At 50.2% G+C, this 15,076-nt stretch overlaps 1 protein-coding gene and 1 pseudogene across 2 annotated transcripts in view; both read left to right on the top strand.

Moving 5' to 3' along the window:
* LOC310648221 (uncharacterized protein) overlaps positions 1–15,076 on the top strand; it is a gene marked incomplete at its 5' end in the record, with an annotated part of 797,336 nt that overhangs the window by 418,379 nt on the left and 363,881 nt on the right. The gene's annotated exons all lie outside the window — the stretch shown is intronic.
* Positions 1–15,076, top strand: part of LOC310648298 (histone-lysine N-methyltransferase EZH2-like) — a 237,098-nt pseudogene that overhangs the window by 131,470 nt on the left and 90,552 nt on the right. The gene's annotated exons all lie outside the window — the stretch shown is intronic.

The following is a 15,076-nucleotide window of genomic DNA, read 5'->3' as shown; positions in this document are numbered from 1 at the left end:
GCTGGCGTTAACTTCCCATCGTCCTGTGCGCTCCCACAGAGAGGGCCTCCTCAGGGTGCCGTCGGTCAGGGAATGTCGACCGGCGGCCCCCAGGGGGAGAGCATTCTCTGTGGGCACGCCTCCCCTCTGGAACCAGCTTCCTGTTTTGCTCCCGACCTTCGCTCTTTTCGCCACGACCTGAAGACTTGGCTATTTGAACTTGCCGGCCTGGACTGAGGGACTGGGGTTTTAGATTTTAAATTTTAAATTTTAGAACGTGTTTTATTGTTTAGGGCTACTTGGTTTAACTTATTTTAATTTTTGTATATTATGTGTTGTATATAGTGTTTTAATTGCCCTGTACACTGCCCCGAGTCCTTTGGGAGAGGGGCGGTATATAAATCCAAATAATAAATAAAATAAATAAATAAATTCTGAAGAGGAGGAGAAGGAGGGGTTTGGAGAGCCTTTGGTGTCAGAGGAAGGTTCTGATGCACCGCAGAACTCTCAGCCTGGCCTCTCCGGTCTTGTTCCTCCTCAGTCGCAGCTGTGTGAGCATGAAGGATTGGAAGAAGACGATCCACAGCTGGCTCTGTTCAGGGACGCTAGGAGCAGGAGGCAATCTTGCAGAACTGAGCAGAGGAAAGCAATGAGGCAACTCGGGAGCAGGCAACGAGATGCCACACCTTGGGACTGCTGTTAAAAGGGGAATGTGTGGGAGGTGCTGGTTGCTAAAGGCAACCATTTGAAAAGCTTCTGCTAGAGTCCTTGTCTGTTATTGTTTAACTCTTGTTTAACCTTTTTGGTTTAAGTCTTGTTTGAACTTTTCGTTTAACTTTTGTAAATAAATTTGGTTGGGTTAGTTCCAGCCTGTTGATTATAAAAAGGGGTTGTCCCTGACATTCAAACAGGGCCGGTCGTAGGCTGGAACAGAACAGTTTGCCTTCAGCCTCCCACCCCTTATTATTATGGAGCAGCTACGTGCTGAGAATGCCCAGCTCACCCAGCAACTCGCTTTATTGGCAGCTCAGGTGGCTCAATTACAAGCACAGGTCCATGCTGCACCACCACCTGCACCATCACCACCACCCAGGAGAAAATGCCAAGTTGCAATGCCGGATAAATTTAATGGCAACCCAGAGATGTTTCCTGCTTTCCTGGGACAATGCCAGCTCTTTATCAACGTGAGAGCAGCTGATTTCTCCACTGACCGGGATAAGGTGGGGTTTGTGTTAAGCCTTCTCTCTGGTGATGCAGCTCGTTGGGGCACACCTCTGCTGGCCCAACCTAGTCTATTGTTGGACAACTTTGTGGGCTTTTGTAATCATATGCGTCTGATGTATGAGGACCCCATAAAGATGCAGACTGCTACCTGACGCTTGAAAGCTTTAAGGCAAGGGCTATATCAGCGATTTTCAGCTGCTTAGCCAAGATTCAGCCTGAAATGATGCTGCACTTGTGGACGCTTTCCAGGATGGATTGTCGGAGGAGATGTTGGATGAGCTGGCCCGTGTTGATATTCCCTCAGACCTCAATGGGCTGATCCATCTCTGTCAATTACCCCTGCACAGGCCCTATGACTGCCCCATTGATTTAGTCCCTGATGCGCCTCTCCCAGTGGGGTGTTTGTACTCCATGTCGGACCCCGAGTTGGCTGCATTGCGGGACTTTCTGGATAAGAATTTGGCTTGGGGTTTCATCCGGCCCTTGTCCTCGCCAGTGTCTGCACCCGTGCTCTTCGTCAAAAAGAAGTCTGACAAATTGCGGCTTTGCTGCGATTATAGAAAATTAAACGCCATCATGGTGCGCAATCGTTACCCGCTGCCCCTCATCCCTGAACTCTTGGACCGACTCCGGGAGGCTAAGATCTTCACGAAACTGGACCTGTGTGGAGCTTATAACCTTGTCAGAGTTCGGTTGGGTGATGAGTGGAAGACGGCGTTTGGTACTTGATATGGACATTTTGAATACACGGTGATGCTGTTTGGCCTGACCAACGCCCCCGCCGTGTTTCAGCATTTCATGAACGATATTTTCCAGGACTTGTTAGATCAGTTTGTTGTGATCTATTTGGGCAACATCCTGATCTACTCCCCGTCATAAGAGGTCCACCATCAACATCTCCGTCAGGTCCTGCAGCAACTCCGAGAACATCGGCTGTATGCTAAATTGGAGAAGTGCCAGTTCTACCAGGTGACCATCGATTTTTTGGGTCACCGCATTTCTCCTGAGGGCATCACCATGGAGCCGAGTAAGGTTGAGTCTTTGCAGAGTTGGCAACCCCAACGTCATGTGAAGGATGTTCATCAACTTCTTGGGTTCGCCAACTATTATTGAGCTTTCATCCCTGGGTTTGCTACCCTGACAGCCCGCCTCACTCAGCTTCTGCAGAAGAAGACTCGGTTTCAGTGGGATGCTCCAGAACAACGGCCTTTCCAGGCTTTGAAGGAAGCCTTCATGAAGGAGCCCATCTTGAAGCATCCTGACCCGCAACGGCCGTTTGCTGTGGAGGCGGACGCCTCTGACATTGCCATTGGGGCAGTGTTACTCCAGGCAACAACGCCCGGCGGTACCCTCTTCCCTTGCACATACCATTCACGGAAACTGAATCCATCGGAGCGCAACTATACCATCTGGGAGAAGGAGCTGCTGGCCATCAAAGTGGCATTTGAGGCCTGGAGGCATCATCTGGAGGGGGCGCGGCATCAAATCGAGGTCCAGACGGACTATAAGAATTTGGAAAGCCTGCAGATCGCTCGGAAATTGAACCAATGCCAGATTCGGTGGTCTCTTTTCTTTGCGAGGTTCAATTTCTGAGTCAAGTACATACCCAGCGGTTGCAATCAAAGAGCGGATACTCTGTCCAGGAAGCCCGAATATTCCCAAGCAGAAGACAAGCTTCTGCCCAGGACAGTGCTCCCCATCGAGTCTTTTGCTGCGGTGTGGGAGCCGATAGATATACGGGCTCATATCCGGGAGGCACAGCAGCAGGATGTGTGGGTGGCTCAGCGGAAGGAGGAGGTGGAGCCAGATTCTCCTTGGACAGTCACGGATGGACTCTTATTTTATCGTGATTGGCTCTATGTTCCGGGAGGGCCACTCAGGGGACTCATCCTCAGCCAGTGTCACGATAACCCAGCGGCGGGGCATTTTGGCCTGTTCAAGACCCTGAACTTGGTCTCCCGTACCTTCTGGTGGCCCCGAGTCTGACACGACGTCGAGGCCTACGTCACTTCCTGTATCGCGTGTAGGCAGGCCAAGTCAGCGACAGGGGCTCCACCCGGATTACTGCAGCCCTTGCCGACACCCAAAAGACCCTGGGGGGCTGTGTCCATGGACTTTCTGACAGATTTACCCCCATCTTCTGGTTTTACGAAAGTGTTTGTGGTGGTGGACATGCTGACCAAGATGGCGCATTTCATCCCATGTCGTGGTTTACCGTCAGCCCGCACCACTAGTCGTATGTTCATTCACCAGGTGTTTTGGCTGCACGGCCTCCCTGATAGAATCGTATCTGATAGAGGGGCCCAATTTACAGCCCGTTTCCAGCAGGAGTTGATGCATGTGTTGGATGTCAAGATTTGCCTCTCGTCCGCACATCATCCTCAAACTGATGGGGGAACTGAGAAGGTCATCAGTATTCTAGAACAATATCTGTGCTGCTATGTCAATCAGCAGCAAAACAATTGGGTGGACTATCTAGCCATAGCTGAGTTTGCATTCAACAACTCACAGCACACCTCCACACAGATGACACCGTTCTTGGCCAATGTGGGATATCACCCCTGGTTTTTCCCCCTTTCCCCATTAGACTCACCGGAGCCGGCAGCGAACGACTACATAGCAGAGTTACAGGCGATCCATTGATTGGTGCGGCGACAGTTAGAGAAGGCCAAGGCCGATTACAAAAGGTTTGGTGATCGGTCGAGGCAAGATATGCCTCCACTATCGGTGGGAGATTGGGTCTGGCTGTCCACCAGGAACCTACCATCAACACGGCCAGTTACAAAGTTAGACCACCGATATTTAGGACCGTTCCCAATCGAGGCTGTCATCAATCCGGTTGCCTATCGCTTAACTCTGCCACGTTCCCTGCGTGTGTATCCGGTCTTTCATCGGTCTCTGTTGGTCTCCGAGCAACCGGCGTGTCCACTCTGCTGAGCAGAACCTCCCCCACTGGAACATGGTGACGAAGACAGCGCCCCCAAGTACGAGGTCGCGAGCATCAGGGACTCCCGTTGGCTGAAAGGTTGTTTCCAGTACCTGATTGAATGGAAAGGCTATGGACCAGAGGAGTTCACCTGGTAAGACGCGACCGCCGTTCATGCCCCTGCTTTGGTGACCGCTTTTCATTAACAATTTCCATCCCGACCGCATCCAGATTGGCAGACCCGGGGAAAGGGCCCTGCGGTGCGGGATAGTGTTGTGATTCAGGGTCAGCCTGTGGGTTCGGCATTTGTTCCTCCTCAGACCCAGCTGTGTGAGCATGAAGGATTGGAAGAAGACGATCCACAGCTGGCTCTGTTCAGGGACACTAGGAGCAGGAGGCAATCTAGCAGAACTGAGCAGACGAAAGCAATGAGGCAACTCGGGAGAAGGCAATGAGAAGCCACACCTTAAGACTGCTGTTAAAAGGGGAATGTGTGGGAGGTGCTGGTTGCTGAAGGCAACTGTTTGAAGAGCTTCTGCTAGAGTCCTTGTCTGTTATTGTTTAACTCTTGTTTAACCTTTTTGGTTTAAGTCTTGTTTGAACTTTTCGTTTAACTTTTGTAAATAAATTTGGTTGGGTTAGTTCCAGCCTGTTGATTATAAAAAGGGGTTGTCCCTGACATTCAAACAGGGCCAGTCGTAGGCTGGAACAGAACAGAGCCTACCCGGGACCCCCCTGACCATGCACGTTTGGCGTAGGTCTTGGTCTAGACCTGCTTGGAACTGGTGGAGTAACACCCTTTCTGGCCAAGACTGCAGTCTACTGGCGGCTCGTCTGATGTCCCGTACGTACTCCGGCGCAGGCTGACCTCATTGTTTTATCGTCAGGCGCTCCGCCTCAGCCGGCTGGACCCTGGAGACATACTCGAAACGGGACCTCAGTGCTTCCAGGAAAAGCTCCACGTCAGCCAGTTTCCTGGCATGTTCGGTATACAGGTCTGCCGCCCAGTCCGCTGCTTCACTTTGCAAACCCGTTGTCAGAGCCACGACCATAGCCCATTGTGATGGGTAGAGGCTGGCGTACCGATCCAGGTGGTTGACAGCCTGGCTCAAAAACATCGTCAGGCAGTCTGGGTTACCATCAAATGTGGTTGGAAACTGCGGGGGACCCCAGGCCATGCCTGGACCCCATGGAGCTCCAACCATCCCCGGTCCGACAGGAGCAGGGCGTTGGCCTGTTGTTTGCTGGCCCGAAGGCCCAAGGAGTCTGGTTGTTGACCCTGTGGCCTCACTGCCAGTCTCTATCACCGTACTACCTCCCTACAAAGGCCTTGCTTGCTCAGCTGGGCCGCCTGATCCAGAGCCGCCATGCTGAGGCCCCAGTCGGAGCCTGGGACTAGCCAAAAACTGGGATGGGCCTGACTTGGTTGATGATGCTTCCAGGCTGGGCCATGTGGCCATCCCATGCCCTGCCTACCATCTAGACCACAACAGTGGATCCTGGAACCCGGCCTCACCAAACCTCTCTCTAATGATATCCATGGTGGTTTGGCCAGGCACTGTGGAATAACTCCAATCCCCATCGTCCTCGTCAGTGACTCACCTCTCTCTCCACTCCATCAGGGGTCTTGGAGGGGCCAGCGTGTGGGTCTGGCTGCCGCCTGGATTGGTGAGTGCCGAGCTATACCACCATTCACTGGATTGCCCAGGCGCACCTGCTCCCTGGCCCTCATTCACCGGGGCTGCTGGTTATACATCCTGGGTTTTAGGCCTTACCACTGGCTGGGCCTCTCCTCCTTCAGCAGGAACCACAGGCTCAGTAACCTCAGCCGGGCTGTTTTCCGCAACCACTGGTGTGGCCTCTTGCGTTCCCTCAGCCATACCTCAAAAGAGAACTGGTAAGGGTAATGAGGCAGAGGTGAGTGCTAACTTTAACTGTTATGTCTGTAATGGTCCTGGTCTCTCCCCACACCAAACACAGGAAAGAAAACACACAGGAAACTGGAAAACAGGAACAAAGTTTTAACAGAAGCTGAAAAAGCAAACAAAGTTAGCACTGGGAGTGGTTTGCTCCCAGTGCTCTAAATATCCTGCCCCTGCAGCTCCACCCAGCTCCACCCTTCCCTTCCCAACAGGCCAGCATCCTGGTGGTTGGGTATAAATCCCTCCCCCCTCCCTAGATACAGCCTTTGGCTGTCCCCTGCTGTCCACGCAACCTTCCATCCTGCCATCAATTCCACTGCCCGGTGAGTTCCTTTATTGTCCTCGGGAGCCAGCTTCAAAGGGGAGGACAGTATGTTGTAGAGCAACAAGTTTGCCTTCCTTCCCAAGGCACTAGCATATGCTTGTAACATGAAGCTTTCTTTGCTGCAGTACTTCTAAAGCTGCAGGAATAGAGAAGCTGTGTACTTTAGGCTTTGTCTGCACCCTTCATTGTCAGGATGAAGGAGGGGAAAGAGACAAGCCAAGTTTTAGAGGCTTATCTTTTTGCATCTTCCCAAGGAAACAACCAGTTCTATGTTCTAAGGCAGGGGTGTCAAACTCGCAACGTCACATGATGTGTCGCGACGTATTGCAAATTTTTTTCCATTGCTGGCAATGGGGTGGGCGTGGTTTCTCCATGACGCATCTGGCCCGTGGGCCGGCAGTTTGACACCCCTGTTCTAAGGCAACCAGGCCAGTTACTAAAATTCCAGATCTAGCTCTCCACTCTCAACTCCCAATTCTTGAAACTCCAATTCTTAGAGTTACATTAGAAACACATTTGAGGATTTGCAAATTTGGTCTCAAACATTTTGATCTGCTGAAACACAGTTGGAGCAGGCACTCACTGCATTGTTACTTTTGCCTCAAAGGAAATCAATGAAGTAGAATTGAATTGCTTTCCTGTGATATAGAGAGGTTAAAATAGCTGTAGCATCTCTCTCTTCCATGTGTGAAAAGTAGGTATTTGTCTTCCAGATGAATGGAGCATTTTCCCTAAGAAATTTTTAAAAATGACCTGAAATGACCTGCTCAATTGCTATTAATAGTCCAATTATGTTTTTTTTCACTCCCCTCCCCCTTTTATTATAGTTCAGTGAATCTTGTGACAAGAGTCTTTCAACAAGTTCTAAAAACTCTATGGTTATATAGTGAACACCTACCACAAAACAAAACCCCCAAACCTTTGTTTTCTGATCTTCACAATACTGCACAAGAGCTATTAATGCTTTTAGGCCTATAGTCAAACATGACAGAATGGCTATTATTATTGCCATACAAAAGTATCCTCTCAGCTAGTTTAGTGGGATTGGAACTATTTTTTATTAAGATGTAATACAATTTTATTTCTTTAGAACCTGAATAATAACAGAGCAAGGAGACATCTCTTTTTTATTCCCCATGTTATAGAAACTGGATCAGGTAATTTGCTATGGGAAGCCCATCTAACTCTCATGCTAGTTTTACTAGGAAGTTTATATTTCAATAGCAATAATCTTTTGTCTGTGATAGTGGCCATTAGTTTCCTTCATAGAATGTCTCTGGAAATTGAATCAAAGGCCAATTTTAGGTCTTCAAAGGCTACATGAAATGGAATTTTAAAAATCCAAAGGTGCTTTTTCAAGAGGCAACTGGACTTGTTTTTCTTTGAAGATGTTTCGCTTCTCATCCAAGAAGCTTCAGCTCTGACTAGACATTGCAGACTACAGGAACCATTTGTGCTTCATTTTGAGATGCAGAGAACAGACTCATCCCCAACAGCCTGCGCCTGTCTTCAACAGTGAAGGGACACAGGGCAGAAAACATGCTGCAGCCAAGAAGGCTCCACACCCATTTGCACTACTCAGGTGACCCTGAGGACACAGGTAAACCTCCAAATGGCCCCAACGACTCTCTAAACAAATGCAAATGACCAGCTGTCTGCAAGGAATATAAATCCTTCCACTCCCCACCATCTAGTCCAGGGGTATCAAACTGCCAGCCTGCAGGCCGGATGCGTCATGCCAAAACCGCACCCACCCCATTGCCGGCAATGGAAAAAAAGTCTCAATACATCGCAACATGTCACGTGACATTGCAAATTTGACACCCCTGATGTAGTCAGAGCTGAAGAAGGTTCTTGGATGAGAAGTGAAACGTCTTCAAAGAAAAACTAAGTCCAGTTCCCTCCTGAAAAAGCATCTTTGGGACAACCATGACCTTGATGACTGAGAATCTCCATAGACATTTAGAATTTTAAAGACATGGATATATTTTCCCAGAAAGTGATGTAAAAACCATTCTTTGATCCACAGTAGATCTATCTTGCTTAAACCCTGCCTGTTCCTCTACTAAAATATTATCTTTTATACAGTCATAGAATTTCTAATATAAGTGTTCAACACATGTTTTGCTTACTATTCACATGTCTGGGTAATAAATTGTACAATCTTTCTTTTGACCTGTTTTACAGATTAAGACTGTGACAGGTTGATAACAGGGATTCACACCCTGCCACTCAAAAGAGCAGGATGTCTGGTCCCTTAGGATCCATGTTATGCCTCCCCCACCTCTGGGAGCATAACCTTTGGTGTTGAGCTTTCTGCAAGAGATAAAAACAGTTCTTTCTTCTGTAATGGCCACATGGTGTTCCACACAATAGCTTGTTTGCTCTATCATAGCTGGATTCATCCTGCATCCGCCTGTTATGCTGGTCACAATTTACATTGGCCTGCTTACTCTCCTGAAATAAGCTCTCAACCACTACACTATACTTCTGTATGAATAGTCATATGAATCATATTTTAGGTGGCTGGCAATCTGACAAGCCACTCCAGCTAGCCATCTATATACAGTATCCCATTTACTAACCCAAATTCCTAACATTTTCTCACATGTTGAAATTCCCCAAACCACTGGGCACTCACTAATTAATACCCAGAAAGGCTATCCTCTTCCAGAGTCTAACCAGCAGTTACTGGGCAGCACTTTCCTTCTGACATAGTAGCTAGAGTGACCCCAAAACACGACTTTCTCCCATCACTGGGACTTCCAAGGCTCATTATACTTCAAAGACGCTCTTAGATAAACTTGCCAATTTTATTTTGCTTCTTTTAAAATTCTCTCTAGCATTCCATGCAACTCCTAACACTTACAAATGGAAAAATACAGAAACTACAATAGATAATAAGCCTTGTGGGCCACACTGTTATCAACATCTGGTAAGATTATTTTCTTTCCTTGGCTTCATTTTTTAAACTCTTTGAACTGAAAGAAAAATAGATACATTAATAAAATTGCTGTTCCAAGAAAAGTTAAGTGAGAGTAGTGGTTTGCTGAATGCCAAAATGATATGTAACACTATAATATCTACACTTTTACTCAGAGCTGGACAACTTGAAGCCAAAGGACTACATGCAGTCTCCAAAAGCCTTGAGTGTGAGCTCAGAGCGATTACAAAACTTGTCAGTGTTTTAATTTCTAAACTGAGAAGGAGAATTTTCTAAACTATACAGGAAATCGTATTAACTATACTTCATGTATAATTTTGATTCTATTTAAATGTAATTAATTAACTCAAATTAGGTTTGTGTTTTGGCCGGCTAGGCTGTTCCTCACCACAATCTTCTCAGAATCTTTCCTCTTTTCTGTAATGGTATGTGGTAATGACCTTGGGATATGACCTTGGGAGACTCGGGTGGGTGGGTAAGAAGAGATGCTGCCTAGGAAACAGATAAGAGAGGGCATAGCCTGCAGCTACATAATGGACCTCCCCCGCCCAAGTTCTCAAGATGTAAAGGAGACAGCAGGAGATTTGCACTTTCAAATTTGTCTTCCCAGGTAGACCAGACAGAAAACATAACCAGATGAGCCAATTCTACTTTACTGTAAGTTTACATTAACAGAATCTTGCAAGTCTGAAAGTACAAATCTCTCACCATCTCCTTTACAGCCTAAGAACTTAGAGGTGTCACTTCTGAGCCTATTTCTCTGCCCGTTATGCAGCTATGGGATATTGCTGTTTCTTATCTGACCATTCCCTAGGCAGCAAGCCCCCACCCAATCTCCCAAGGACAATAACATTCCTTTGTCTTTTTACAGCTGCCATTATTGATATCTTACTAGCCAGTCAGCTCCCTCCAAACTTCCACAAACCTTCTCTCCTTGCTTCCCTGTAGTCCTTGTCAGTGCCCCAACACAAAATGGCCCAATTTTGTCATATGCACAGATCAAAATACCAAAAATAGGAGTGTTAGGACCACTCAAGCTGTTCTATGCATGAAACTGTTAATGGATTGGACTTCCGGGTGGCAAGGCTCTGCCGCCGGCAGCCATTTAGGCTGTCAGCCCCGATGTTCTGTAGAACCGTCGAAAACAGTGTCGATCAGCTGTTTTGGCGGCTCGGAAGCCCCCTCCTTGGGAGAAGAGGAGGGGGTGAGCACCCAGGCAGGGGTAGAGCTGGTGGCTGAAGGATCGAGCCCCCCTGAAGCCTGAGTTTGCTCCGGACCTCGGGACGCCTCTGCTCCAGGGCTTTGGAGCAGAGCAGGGCGTAGCAACCACCCCTGCCAGCGAGAGTGAACTTAGTTTAGTTTAGTTTAGTTTTATTAAATTTTTATACCGCCCTTCTCCCGAAGGACTCAGGGCGGTGAACAGGGCATATAATAAAAATACAAAAATACAAAAGTTAAAATAGAATTAAATTAATGCCCAAAATAAAACAATAAAATATACAAATATTTAAAACCCAAATTAACTCCCCATCAGGCCAGGCCAGCTTGTTCAAATAGGTGGGTCTTTAACCCGCGCCGGAAGGAGCGGAGATCCGGTGCCATCCGGAGCTCAACCGGCAGTTGATTCCACAAAGCCGGGGCGCCCACAGAGAAGGCCCTCCCCCTGGGGGCCACCAGCCGGCATTCTCTGACCGGAGGCACCCTGAGGAGGCCCTCTCTGTGGGAACGCACAGGGCGGAGGGGAGTTGACGCCGGCAGCAGGTGATCCCCGAGGTATTCCGGACCCATGCCATGTAAGGACTTAAAAACCATCACTAAGACCTTGAACCTCACCCTGAAGACAACTGGTAACCAATGCAGCTCGCGGAGCAAAGGTGTAACATGGGAGTACCGGGAAACTCCCAAGACAACTCTCGCGGCCGCATTCTATACCAGTTGGAGCCTCCGAGTGGTCTTCAAGGGAAGCCCCATGCATTACAGTAGTCTAGGCGAGAGGTCACGAGCGCATGAGTGACCGTACACAGGGCATCCCGGTCCAGATAGGGCCGCAACTGGCGCACCAGGCGAACCTGGGTGAAAGCCCCCCTAGTCACAGCTGCTACATGATCTTCCAGGGTAAGTCGTGAATCTAGGAGGACTCCCAAGTTGCGAGCCCTATCCACGGGGGGTAACAGCTCACCCCCCATAGAAAGAGATGGAACATTTTGAATGTCCCGGGATGCCAGAATGTACAGCCACTCAGTCTTGTCAGGGTTGAGTTGAAGTCTGTTCCTCCCCATCCAGACCCGAACCGCCTCCAGGCAACGGGACATCACAGCGAGGGCATCACTGGGGTGGTTTGGGGTCGAAATAAAAAGTTGGGTATCATCAGCATATTGATGATACCCAACTCCAAAACCACGAATGATCTCACCCAGCGGTTTCATGTAGATGTTGAACAGGAGAGGCGAGAGAACCGACCCCTGAGGAACTCCACAAACGAGAGACCTAGGGGCCGATCTCTGCCCCCCTGCCAACACCGACTGCGAACGTCCCAGGAGATAGGAGGAGAACCACCGAAGAACCGTGCCTCCCACTCCCAATCCCCTGAGACGCCGCAGCAGGATACCATGGTCGATGGTATCGAAAGCCACTGAGAGGTCTAATAGGACTAGGACAGAGGAACATCCCCTATCCCGAGCCCTCCAGAGATCATTCACCAGAGTGACCAATGCCGTCTCCGTGCTGTACCCGGGCCTGAAACCCGATTGGTACGGATCCAGATAATCCGCTTCATCCAGGACCAGAGGGAGCTGATGCGCCACCACACTCTCAACAACCTTCGCAAGAAAGCGAAGGTTGGAGACTGGACGAAAGTTGTTCAACACAGCTGGGTCCAAGGCTGGCTTCTTGAGGAGGGGTCTCACCACCGCCTCCTTCAAGACGGTGGGGAAATTACCCTCACTCAAAGAAGCAGATATCACCGCCTGGAACCAGCCTCGTGTCCTCTCCCTAGCTGCATAAACCAGCCAGGAAGGGCACGGGTCCAATAAACATGTGGTGGAGCTCAGCCTCCCCATAATCCTGTCCACTTCATCAGGGGTCACAGAATCAAACTCCTCCCAGATAACATTGACAAGACCGCCCATGTCCTGATCGTCAGACTCTGCCCAGCTGGAGTCCAAACCGGTCCGAATCCGAGCGATTTTATCCGACAGATGCTGACCAAACTCCTCGGCATGACCCTGCAAGGGATCCCCCCTCACCTCCTGATTAAGAAGTGAGCGAGTCACCCTAAACAGGGCGGCCGGGCGATTATCTGCGGACGCGATGAGGGTGGAGAAGTAATTACACCTCTCCACCCTCATCGCAGCGAGATAAGACCTAATATAGGTTCTTAACCGCAACCGGTCAGATTCGGATCGGCTGGACCTCCAGCAGCTCTCTAGGCCCCGTTTCCGACGCTTCATCTCCCGGAGCTCCGCGGAGAACCATGGAGCTCGTTGGGATCTGCACCGGGTCAGGGGCCGCAAGGGTACAACTCGGTCCAGTGCCTCAGTGGCTGCCCTTTCCCAGGCTTCCACTAAGGCATCCGCCAAGTTGTGAGCGACGGAGGCAGGCGGGGATCCCAGTGCTGCCTAGAACCCGTCAGGGTCCATTAAGCGCCTGGGGCGGTACCATCTAATTGGTCCCGTATCCCCACGGCGGGGGGTGGTAAAACGGAAGACCAGCCGCAGGAGGTGATGATCGGTCCATGACAGGGGCATGATAAATGGAGAGCCCCCACCAAGATCATCCAACCATCGTCCAGATAAAAAAACTAGGTCCAGGGTGTGACCTCCCTCATGAGTTGGTTCAGAAATTACCTGCGTCAGGTCCATGGCCGTCATGGAAGCCATGAACTCCCGAGCTAACTCAGATGACCCTCCCAGGGATGGTAGATTGAAGTCACCCAAAACTAAAAGTTTTGGGAACTCAATCACCAAACCGGAGAGGACATCGAGTAGCTCAGGCAGGGCTGCCGCTGTGTGACTAGGCGAAACGTACACCAGCAGCACGCCCAACTGCGCCCCCGAACCAAACCTCAAAAAGAGAGACTCACACCCGACTATCTGAGGGACGGTGGTTTCCCGCGGACATAAGGTCTCCCTGATAACTACCGCCACTCCCCCGCCCCTACCTTGAGCCCGAGGCCGGTGTAACGCTCGGAAACCTGGTGGGCAAAGATCAACCAAAGGGACCCCACCCTCTGGGCCCAACCAGGTTTCGGTGATACAAGCCAGGTCCGCATGCTCACCCTCCACCAAATCCCGCACAAGGGGAGCCTTATTAACCACGGACCTGGCATTCAGGTAAACCAGCCGGAGCTCAGGAGGCTGCACATCCTCGCTCCCGGCTCCTCGGGGAAGAAACAGAGGGTCGGAGCGCCTCACCGCTTGTAAACAGCGGGGACGGCCCTCCCGGTAACGATACGGCCCTCTGTCCATATGCCTGCTGCCATACCCCAGTGTCGTGGGAATCGGTAATCCCACGACCCGCTCCTGAGCCCCAGATGTAACCACACCCCGCTCCCCCTGAACGCAGTCGGACCCAGGCCTGGCCTGCACCATGGTTGTATGGCCACCCCCCATAGTCAAACAACCATTACCCCCCACCCCTCTCCCTAACCCCCTAAAAAATTTAACTAAAAAATTAACCAGGGGCCTCCTATTAAATTTGGATCGAGAGCCCCTGACCTTACCCAGCCATCTCTCAGGGTCCCAATAATTGGGCCCTTCATTGAGACTGGGAGTGGCAAAAAAGGCGGGACGCACCCAGGAGAGGGGGGCACCCCTGAGGGCGAGCAAGTCCGTGCTGGAGTATCTATACATAAGTCCAACAAGTCCAGATAAGGCAGTCCCATAATGGAAAAGTCCAGTAGGAGGTTCTAAAGGAAGGGAGTGAAACATTCGGGCCATCGACCAACCTACTGCCACCCGGTTGGATACTCCCGGGGGCAGACCCCAACCCGTCCTCCCACGACAGGTCGAAAGTCTGATCCAGGGGATGGTCCAGAATGTACACCCTGGGTGGGGCATAACCCATAGAGCTCCCACCTCTATGGGAGTGCCGATGTAAAAACAAGCCGCTCTCCCACTGCGGCTTGCACCCAGGTCCGTCCCAGTCCAAAGGGGAATAGGGAGGCAGATGGAGAGTTAGTAATTGGCAGTCCACCGGAGCTGCTACGGCCATCGCAGACCAGATGAAAAAGCTGGTCTGCTGGTTTAGCTGTTAAATTATTATCCTGACATTTTGCATATCCTTACTGAGAAGCTACCTCTTGTCCTAAATAACAAACTTGAGTATTGTCTGGTAGCTTTAGCTCTGTAGTTTGCTGGTTTCAGCTGATGCTGGGACTAAACTGCTGCCTTTGAAAAGCATCTGGAAGCTCCAGTTGGTGCAAAATGCAGCAGCCCGCATGATTTTGTGCAGACCTCAGTGTGCACATGTATCACCTCTCCTGTGGGAGCTGCATTGGTTGCCAATTTGCTTCCAGGTGCAATTCAAGGTGCTGGTTGTCGCCTTTAAAGACCTTCATGGCTTGGGACCAGGTTACCTGAGGGACTGTCTTTTGCCAGTCACATCTACCCAACCCACTAGAGCGGGGAGGCAAGGAATGTTGCGGGTCCCGTCCCCTAAGGAGATACATCTGGCAGGATCCAGAAGGGCCTCCTCTGTGGTGGCTCCCTCCCTCTGGAACATAACCCCTCCGGAAATTAGACTGACCCCCCACTCTA

This window comes from Vipera ursinii (assembly GCF_947247035.1).
Source record: "Vipera ursinii genome assembly, chromosome: W".
NCBI classification, from domain to species: Eukaryota; Metazoa; Chordata; class Lepidosauria; order Squamata; family Viperidae; genus Vipera; species Vipera ursinii.
Note: the sequence above shows the minus strand (reverse complement) of the source record. Positions and strands in the feature narration are given on the sequence as shown.